This window comes from Amblyomma americanum, chromosome 9, assembly GCF_052857255.1.
Source record: "Amblyomma americanum isolate KBUSLIRL-KWMA chromosome 9, ASM5285725v1, whole genome shotgun sequence".
NCBI lineage: Eukaryota > Metazoa > Arthropoda > Arachnida > Ixodida > Ixodidae > Amblyomma > Amblyomma americanum.
In genome coordinates this window covers 33,564,406-33,574,708 of record NC_135505.1, presented here as the reverse complement: position 1 = coordinate 33,574,708, position 10,303 = coordinate 33,564,406, and positions in this window count along the sequence as shown.

The following is a 10,303-nucleotide window of genomic DNA, read 5'->3' as shown; positions in this document are numbered from 1 at the left end:
ACTCATTGTCGGAGGAACTCCCCGTTGGAGAAAATTCATGTTGCAGAAACTCCATGGTGGAGAAACTCCCTGTTGGAGAAAATAAATGTTGGTGTAACTTCCTGTTGGAGAAACTCTCTGTAGGAGAAACTTCCTGTTGGAGAAACTACATGTTGGAGAAACTCCGTGTTGCATAAACTAAATTTTAGAGAAACTCTCTGCAGAAGAAAATCTGTTTCAGAAACTTCCTGTTGGAGAAAATCTATGTTGGAGAAACTCCCTGTTTAAGAATCTCCATGTTGCAGAAACTCCATGTTAGAGAAACTCAGTGTTGCTTAAACTCCATTTTAGAGAAAATCCCTGCTGGAGAAAATACATGTTGCAGAAACTCTCTTTTGGAGAAACTCCATGTTGGAGAAAGGTCATGTTGGAGAAACTCTATTTTGAAGGAACTAAATGTTGGAGAAGCTCCCTGTTTGAGAACCTCCTTGTTGGAGGTTTGTAGAAAGTCTGTTTGAGAAACTCCTGTCGAACAAAATTCTATGTTGGAGAAATTCTATGTTGGAGAAACTCCCTGTTTGAGAAACTCCATATTGGAGAAACTCTGTTTGAGAGACTACTGGAGAAATTTTATGTTGCAGAAACACCCTGTTAGAGAAACTCTATGTTGCAGAAACTCCCTGTTGGAGGAACTCCGTTTTGGAGAAATTTCATTTTCGAGAAACTCCCTGTTGGAAAAACTCCCAATTAGAGAAATTCCACGTTGGACAAAAATCCCTGTTGGAGAAATTCTATGTTGGAGAATCTCCATGTTTAAGAAACTCCTATCGAAGAAAATTTCATGTTGGAGAAACTTCATGTTGGAGAAACTCTCTTTTGGAGAACCCCTGTTTGAGAAAGTCCCTATTGAGAAACTAAACATTGAAGAAACTCCAGGTTGGCGAAACGCCCTGTTGGATAAACTCCGTGCTGTAGAAGCTCCCTGTTGAAGGTACTCCCTGTTGAAGAAACTTCATTTTCGAGAAACTCCCTGTTGGAGAAACTCCCTTTTAGAGAAACTTTGTCATAGAAACTCCCTGCTGGAGAAATTCTATGTCGGAAAACTTCATGTTCGAGAATCTCCCTGTTGCATAAACTCAATTTAAGAGAAACTCCTTGCTGGAGAAAATCCATGTTGCAGAAACTTCCTGTTAGAGAAACTCCATGGTGGAGAAACTTCCTGTTGGAGAAATTTCATGTTGGAGAACCTCCCTGTTGGAGAAACTCCATGTTTGGGAAACTCTAATCGAAGAAAATTTCACGTTGGAGAAACTTTGTGTTGGAGAACCTTTCTGTTTGAAAAACTCAATGTTGGAGAAAATCTATGTTGCAGAAGCACCCTGTTGGAGGAACTCCCTCTTGGATAAAATTCATATTGCAGAAACTCCATGGTGGAGAAACTCTCTGTTGGAGAAGCTAAATGTTGGTGAAACTCCCTTCTGGAGAAACCCCATGTTTAAGACACTCCGTGTTGCATAAACTAAATTTTAGAAAAACTCTCTGCTGGAGAAAATTCATGTTTCAGATACTCCCCGTTGGAGAATCTCCATGTTGCAGAAACTCCATGTTAGAGAAACTCCGCGTTGCTTAAACTCCATTTTACAGAAAATCCTTGCTGGAGAAAATCTATGTTGCAGATACTCCCTGTTGGAGAAACTTCATGTTGGAGAAACTCCCTGTTGGAGAAAGTTCATTTTGGAGAAATTCTATGTTGAGGAAACTTCATGTTGGAGAGCCCTCTCTGTTGGAGAAACTCTATGTTGTAGAAACTCTATGTTGGAGAAACTCTCTGCTTGACAAACTCCTGTCGAATAAAATTCCATGTTGGTGAACATCCCTGTTGTAGAAACTCCATGTTGGAGAAACTCTATGTTGGAGAAACCCTGTTTGAGAAATTCCTGTCGAAGGAAATTCTACGTTGAATAAACTCCACGTTGTGGAAACTCCCTGTTTGAGAAACTCCATGTTGGAGAAACCCATGCTGGAGAAACTTTCTTTTGGAGAACCTCCCTCTTGGAGAAAGTTCCTGTTGAGAAACTTCACTTTGAAGAAATTCCAGGTTGGCTATACCCCTTGTTGGGAAAACTCCGTATTGTAGAAGCTCCCTGTTGGAGAAACTCCCCGTTAGAGAATTTCCACGTTGGACAAGAATCCCTGTTGGAGAAACTCCCTTGTAGAGAAACTCTATGTCAAAGAAACTTCCTGCTGGAGAAACTCAATTTCGGAAAACTCCATGTTGGAGGAATTCTATGTTGAAGAACCTCCCTGTTGAAGAAACTCCATGTTGGAGAAACTCTCTGAGAAACTCTTGTCGAAAAAAATTCCATGTTGGAGAAACTCCATGTTGGAGAAACTCTCTGTTCGTGAAACTCCATGTTGTAGAAACTGCATGTTGGAGAAACTCTGTTTTGGAGAAACTCCCTGTTGGAGAAAGTCGCTATTGAGAAAATCCACATTGAAGAAACTCCATGTTGACAAAACGCCCTGTTGGAAAAACTCCGTGTTGTAGAAGCGTCCTGTTTGAGGAACTCCCTGTAAGTGAAATACCATGTTGGACAAAAATTCCCGTTGGAGAAACTCCGTGTTGGAGAAATTCCCTTTTAGAGAAACACTGTCATAGAAACTTCCTGTTGGAGAAACTCCCTGTTGCATAAACTCAATTTTAGAGAAACTTCCTGGTGGAGAAAATCCATGTTGCAGAAACTCTCTGTTGGAGAAAGTCTATGTTAGAGAAACTCCCTGTTGGAGAAACTCCGTGTTGCATAAACTCATTGTTAGAGAAACTGCCTGCTGCAGAAATTCCATGTTGCAGAAATTCTGATGGAGAAACTCCATGTTGGAGAAACTCCCTGTTGGAGAAACTAAAGGTTGAAGAAAATTCATGTTGGAGAAACTCCGTGTTGCATAAACTCCATTTTATTGAAACTCGCTGGTTGAGAAAATCCATGTTGCACGAACAATCCCTGCTGAAGAAACTCCATGGTGGCGAAACTCCCTATTGGAGAATTTCCATGTTGGAGAAACTCTAATTTGGAGAACCTCCCTGTTGGAGAAACACCACGTTGGAGAAACTCCATGTTGGAGAAACTTCCTGTTTGAGAAACGCCATGCTGGAGAAAAACTTTGTTGCAGAAACACCCTGTGGGAGAAACTCCATCTTGAAGAAACTCCCTGTTGGAGAAAATTCATGTTGCAGAAACTCCATGTTGGAGAAACTCCCTGTTAGAGAAACTAAGTGTTGGTGAAACTTCCTGTTGGAGAAAATCTCTGTAGGAGAAAGTCCCTGTTGGAGAAACTCCATGTTGGAGAAACTCATTTGGAGAAGCTCTCGATTGGAGAAAGTCCCTGTTGAGAAACTCCACATTGAAGAAACTAAAGGTTGGTGAAACTCCTTGTTGGAGAATTTTCATGTTGGAGAAACTCCCTGTCTGAGAAACTCGATGTTGGAGAAACATCATGTTGGAGAAACTCAGAGTTGCATAAACTCCATTTTCTAGAAACTCCCTGCAGGAGAAAATCCATGTAGCAGAAACTCACTGTTGTAGAAACTGCATGTTGGAGAAGCTTACTGTTGGATCAACTCCATGTTGGAGAAATTTCATGTTGCAGATACTCCACGTTGGAGAACCTCCCTGTTGGAGAAAATCCATGTTTTAGAAACTCCCTGTTTGGCAAACTCTATGTTGGAGAAACCAATGCTGGAGAAAGTACCTTTTGGAGAAAGTTCCTGTTGAGAAGCTCCACAAGAAAGAAAATCAAAGTTGTCTGTACGCCCTGTTGAAGAAACTATATTTTCGAGAAACTCACTTTTGGAGAAACTCCCCTTTAGTGAAATACCAGGTTGGACAAAAATTCCTGTTGGAGAAACTTCATGTTGGAGAAACTCTATGCGGGAGAAACTCATTGTCGGAGGAACTCCCCGTTGGAGAAAATTCATGTTGCAGAAACTCCATGGTGGAGAAACTCCCTGTTGGAGAAAATAAATGTTGGTGTAACTTCCTGTTGGAGAAACTCTCTGTAGGAGAAACTTCCTGTTGGAGAAACTACATGTTGGAGAAACTCCGTGTTGCATAAACTAAATTTTAGAGAAACTCTCTGCAGAAGAAAATCTGTTTCAGAAACTTCCTGTTGGAGAAACTCTATGTTGGAGAAACTCCCTGTTTAAGAATCTCCATGTTGCAGAAACTCCATGTTAGAGAAACTCAGTGTTGCTTAAACTCCATTTTAGAGAAAATCCCTGCTGGAGAAAATACATGTTGCAGAAACTCTCTTTTGGAGAAACTCCATGTTGGAGAAAGGTCATGTTGGAGAAACTCTATTTTGAAGGAACTAAATGTTGGAGAAGCTCCCTGTTTGAGAACCTCCTTGTTGGAGGTTTGGAGAAAGTCTGTTTGAGAAACTCCTGTCGAACAAAATTCTATGTTGGAGAAATTCTATGTTGGAGAAACTCCCTGTTTGAGAAACTCCATATTGGAGAAACTCTGTTTGAGAGACTACTGGAGAAATTTTATGTTGCAGAAACACCCTGTTAGAGAAACTCTATGTTGCAGAAACTCCCTGTTGGAGGAACTCCGTTTTGGAGAAATTTCATTTTCGAGAAACTCCCTGTTGGAAAAACTCCCAATTAGAGAAATTCCACGTTGGACAAAAATCCCTGTTGGAGAAATTCTATGTTGGAGAATCTCCATGTTTAAGAAACTCCTATCGAAGAAAATTTAATGTTGGAGAAACTTCATGTTGGAGAAACTTCCTGTTTGAGAAACTCCATGTTGGAGAATATCTATTTTGCAGAAACACCTTGTTGGAGAAACTCCATGTTGGAGACACTCCCTGTTGGAGGAACTATAAGTTCGTGAAACTTCCTGTTGGAGAAACTCTCTGTAGGAGAATCTCCCTGTTGGAGAAACCCCATGTTGGAGAAATTCTATGTTAGAGAACCTCCCTGTAGAAGAAACTCCTTGTTGGAGGAAGTCCCTGTTTAGAAACTCCACATTTAAGAAACTCCATGTTAGTGAAACTCCCTTTTGGGAAACTTCATGTTGTGGCACCTCCCTGTTGAAGCTACTCTATATTGAAGAAACTTCATTTTCGCGAAAATTCCTGTTGAAGAAACTTTCTCTTAGAAAAATGTCACGTTGGAGAAAATTCTTGTTGGGTATACTCTGTCTTAGAGAAATTCCATGTTTGAGAAACTTCATATTGAAGTAACTCCCTGTTAGAGAAACTCCCTTTATGAGAATCTCCAAGTTGGAGAAACTCTCTGCTGGAGGAACTCCCTTTTGGAGAAAGTTCCTGTTGACAAACTCCACATTGAAGAATCATGTGGCGAAACACTATGTTGCGAAAACATGTTGGAGAAACTGCCTGTTGGAGAAACTATGTTGGAGAAACTCCCTGCTGGAGAAAATTCATGCTGCAGAAATTCCTTTTGGAGAAACTCCATGTTCGAGAAACTCTCTGTTGGAGAATCTCCATGTTGGAGAAACTCGATGGTGGAGAAACTCCCTGTTGGAGAAATTCAGTTAGAGAAATTCCATGTTGGAGAACCTCTCAGCTGGAGAAACTCCTTATTGCAGAAACTATCTGTTTGAGAAACTCCTATCGAAGAAAATTTTATGTTGGAGGACATCCCTGTTGGAGAAAATTCATGTTGCAGAAACTCCATGGTGGAGCAACTCCCTTTGTCAGAAACTAAATGTTGGTGAAACATCCTGTTGGAGAAACTCTCTGTGCGAGAAACTTCATTTGGAGAAACCCCATGTTGGAGAAACTCCGTGTTGCATAAAATAAATTTTAGAGAAACTCTCTGCAGAACAAAATTTATGTTTCAGAAAATCCCTGTTGGAGAAACTTCCTGTTGAGGAAACTCCATGTTGGAGAATCTCCATGTTGCAGAAACTCCATGTTAGAGAAACTCCGTGTTGCATAAACCAGCTTCCGAATGAACCCGTCTGAGGATACATCGAGGAGATGAAGCACCTATTTCACCGCGCCGACCCCGAGATGACTGATGAAAAGAAAGTTCAGTTTTTAATGCGCGGTGTAAATGAACAACTCTTTGGCAGCCTAGTCCGCCAGCCGCCAAAAACAGTCGAGGAATTCATGCAAGAAACCTTCACGATTGAGAAGACCCTCGACGTTCGTGCTGGGCAGTACAATCGCTGTTCCTCTGCCTGTGCAATCCGTTTGGACACGCCGGCCACCACCAGCGACAGCTTGCGGGAAGTTATCCACGAAATCGTCCGAGAGGAGCTACGCCTATTACTGCCAGCCTACACACAGACACAAGCAGCGACTCTGATGGATGTGGTACAGGACGAAGTGGAACAGGCACTTGGCACCCCGACGGTCACAGAACCCCAGGTTATGACCTAAGCCGCTGCAGTAAGGACTGCTCAGCCCCAACGACAACCCCTATGTCCTCCCCGAGATAAGCCACTTGTTCCACAACGCCGCCTCATAGACCCCGCCCAACAAGCCTATGATCGACTCTCAAGCCCCAGGAAATGCGACGCCTGGAGGACTTTCGACAACCGGCCATTGTGCTTCCATTGCGGTGAGGCCGGCGATATTCTTCGTCACTGCCTGTACAGACATATCGGTCTTCGAGGATTTGCCGTTAACGCCCCACGACCATGATTCGGACAATGTCCGCAGGAAATCGACGAGTACCAACGTCGAGAGGAGTACACGCCGAACCGCTTTTCCCGCTCACCATCGCCGTCAACTTCGCGCTTTGCTTTGCTACGCCGCAGGTACGCAGCCGCGGTACGAGGAAGGTCTCCCAGCCCCCGTAGGGGAAAATAAAGGCAGCAACGTCTGGAGGTGAGGTTGCTCACGAGCGAAAGGCCGAAGATCCTCCACCGACCACGCCCCATGAAGACGCTGCACCCGCGAGTCCGCATGAAGAACCTACTCTCGCTGCACCAACGCCGCACAAAATGACAACCCCGACCACGATGCAAACTGCCTTCAAAATGACGACGCCATTTAGAAAAGCTTCAACCACACGCCACACTCGCGACTTGCATACGCGACGAAGCCGGGACCCGACGCCGAGAGCGACATGCACTGCAAAGCCACGACCTCCGACTTAGAACTGACTGTCCACGGCCGGAAAGTAGCCGGTCTAGTCGACACAGGAGCCGATTACTCGGTGATGATTGGAACATTCGCTGCGCAGCTGGGAAAAGTATCAACGGCTTGGGACGGCCCACATATTCGCACCGCAGGGGGCCACCTCATTAAGCCATCAGGACGATGCACAGCGCGAGTGACTGCCAAAGGACATACCTATCCTGCGACCTTTGTTGTGCTACCACAATGCTCTCGCGAAGTGATCTTGGGTATGAATTTCCTTAATGAGCATCAGACGATCACCGGCCTGCGATCCAAGCTGATCACGCTTTCGACGGACGAAGCGATCGCTTCGATGAAAACTCGGGAAAATCACGTTATTCTGAGTGTACTGGAGGAAGAAGTGAGCGTCCCACCCCGTTCAAGCGTTATCCTGACCGTAGGCGCCACGAAAACCATTAAAGCTTACACCATATTCAAGGGGAACATGCAGTTGCTTCTAGACCGAGGAATCAGCACCGCAAGAGGCATCGCACATTTCCGCAATTGCCAGGCCGAAGTACTGCTGACTAACTTCAGCGAAGATACCGGCACATTAACAGAGGAACGACGATTGCTTTCTTCTACGAAATATCCGACGCACGAGACTCTTTTGCCCTCTCCGACGCCTCCTCAGAAGAGTCGCCTGACCAAGAGAACTCGCCCACTTTCGATATCAAGCCAGCCCTGCACCGGAACAGACAAGACCAGATGCGCAATCCGCTTCAAAGCTACAGTGAGTGTTTTTCGACGTCGCCGAAGGTGCGACAAATGCTAATTGAGAAGCATCGCACTATAACGGGCCAAGACGTCTGACCTCTCTGTCAAAGGCCCTACCGTGTGTCACCGCGAGAACGACAAGCCATCCGGGACCAAGTCGAAGAAATGCTTCGCGACGACGTCATCCAGCCTTCAAACAGCCCATGGGCGGCACCGGTTGTTCTAGTGAGAAAGAAAGACGGCGCACTTCGATTCTGCGTGTATTACCGCCGCTTGAACAACGTAACAAAGAAGGGCGTCCACCCCCTACGACACACTGGACCGCCTCTGCTATGCCAAATATTTCTCATCGATGGACCTCAAAAGCGGCTACTGGCAAATTGAGGTCGACGAAAGAGATCGCGAGAAGACAGCATTCATCACTCCGGAAGAGCTTTTTGAGTTCATCATCATAATCATCATCATCATCATCATCATCAGCCTTACTACACCCACTGCAGGGCAAAGGCCTCTCTCAAGTCTCTTCAATTGACCCTATCCTTTGCCAGCTGCATCCACCCTTTGCCTGCAAACTTCTTAATCTCATCGCCCACCTAACCTTCTGCCGCCCCCTGCTACGCTTACTTTCTCTTGGAATCCACTCCGTTACCCTTAAGGACCAGCGGTTATCTTGCCTTCGCATTACATGCCCTGCCCAAGCCCATTTCTTTCTCTTGATTTTGACTAGGATGTCATTAACCCGTGTTTGTTCCCTCACCCACTCTGCCCGCTTCCGATCTCTTAACGTTACACCTATCATTTTTCTTTCCATGGCTCGCTGCGTTGTCCTTAACTTAAGCTGAACTATTTTCGTTAGCCTCCACGTTTCTGCCCCGTAGGTGAGTACCGGTAAAATTATGCTGTTGTACACTTTCCTCTTGAGGGAAATTGGTAAACTGCCACTCATGATGTGCGAGAATTTGCCATATGCGCTCCACCCCATTCTTATCTTTCTAGTTATCTCCCTCTCATGATCCGGATCAGCTGTCACTACCTGCCCTAAGTAGACGTATTCCGTCACAAATTCTAGGCTCTCGCTGCCAATTGTGACCTCTTGTCCCCTTGCTAGAATGTTGAACATTACTTTGGATTTCTGCATGTTAATTTTTAGACCCATCGATCTGCTCTGCCTGTCTAACTCATTGATCATGATTTGCAGTTTACCTCCTGAGTGACTCAGCAAGGCAATGTCATCAGCAAATCGCCGATTATTTAGGTATTCTCCATTTATTCTTATTCCCAACTGTTCTCAATTCAGGCCTCGAAATACCTCCTGTAAACATGCGGTGAACAGCATTGGCGACACCGTGTCTCCTTGCCTGGCACCCTTCCTTATTGGAATTTTATTGCTGACTTTATGGAGGACTATAGTAGCTGTGCAGTTGCTATATATATCTTCCAGTATTTTGACATAAGGCTCTTCTACCCCCCGATTACGCAATGCCTGCATGACTGCTGAGGTTTCCACTGAGTCGAATGCTTTCTCGTAATCAATGAAAGCTATATATAGAGGTTGGTTATATTCTGCGCATTTTTCTGTCACCTGATTGATAGTGTGAATATGATCTATTGTGGAATATCCTTTACGAAAGCCTGCCTGATCATTTGGTTGATTAAAGTCTAACGTTGCCCTGACTCTATTAGCAATGACCTTAGTAAATACTTTGTAGGCAACGGATAGTAAGCTGATCGGCCTGTAATTTTTCAAGTCCTTGGCGTCTCCCTTCTGATGAATTAAGATAATGTTTGCATTCTTCCAAGCTTCTGGTACAGTCGAGGTCATAAGGCATTGCGTATACAGGGTGGCTAGTTTTTCTAGCACGATGTCCCCTCCATCCTTCAACAGATCTGCTGTTACCTGATCCTCCCCAGCTGCTTTTCCCCTTTTCATTGCTTCTAAGGCTTTCTTTACTTCATCTTTCGTTGCTGGCGGGATGACGCATTGCTGTGCACTGCTGTCTGTCTCATTAACGCTCTGATTACCTTGGTTACTGTACAGGTCTGTGTAGAACTCTTCGGCTACGTTAACTATCTTATCCATATTGCTAATGACATTGCCCTGCTCGTCTCTTAATGCATACATCTGGTTTTTACTTATGCCTAGTTTCCTCTTCACTGTTTTAGGCTACCTCCGTTCTTTACAGCATGCTAGATTCTCTCCATATTAAACTTCCTTATGTCGGCTACCTTGCGCTTATCTATTAACTTTGATAGCTCCGTTAGTTCTATTCTATCGGTAGGGTTAGATGCCCTCATGTTTTGGCGCTTCTTAATCAGATCTTTCGTCACCTGAGATAGCTTCCCGGTATCTTTTCAAACTGTCCTACCGCCTACTTCTACTGCGCACTCCGTAATTATTGATGTCAGATTATCGTGCATTGAATGACCATCAAGATCACCTTCCTCAGTT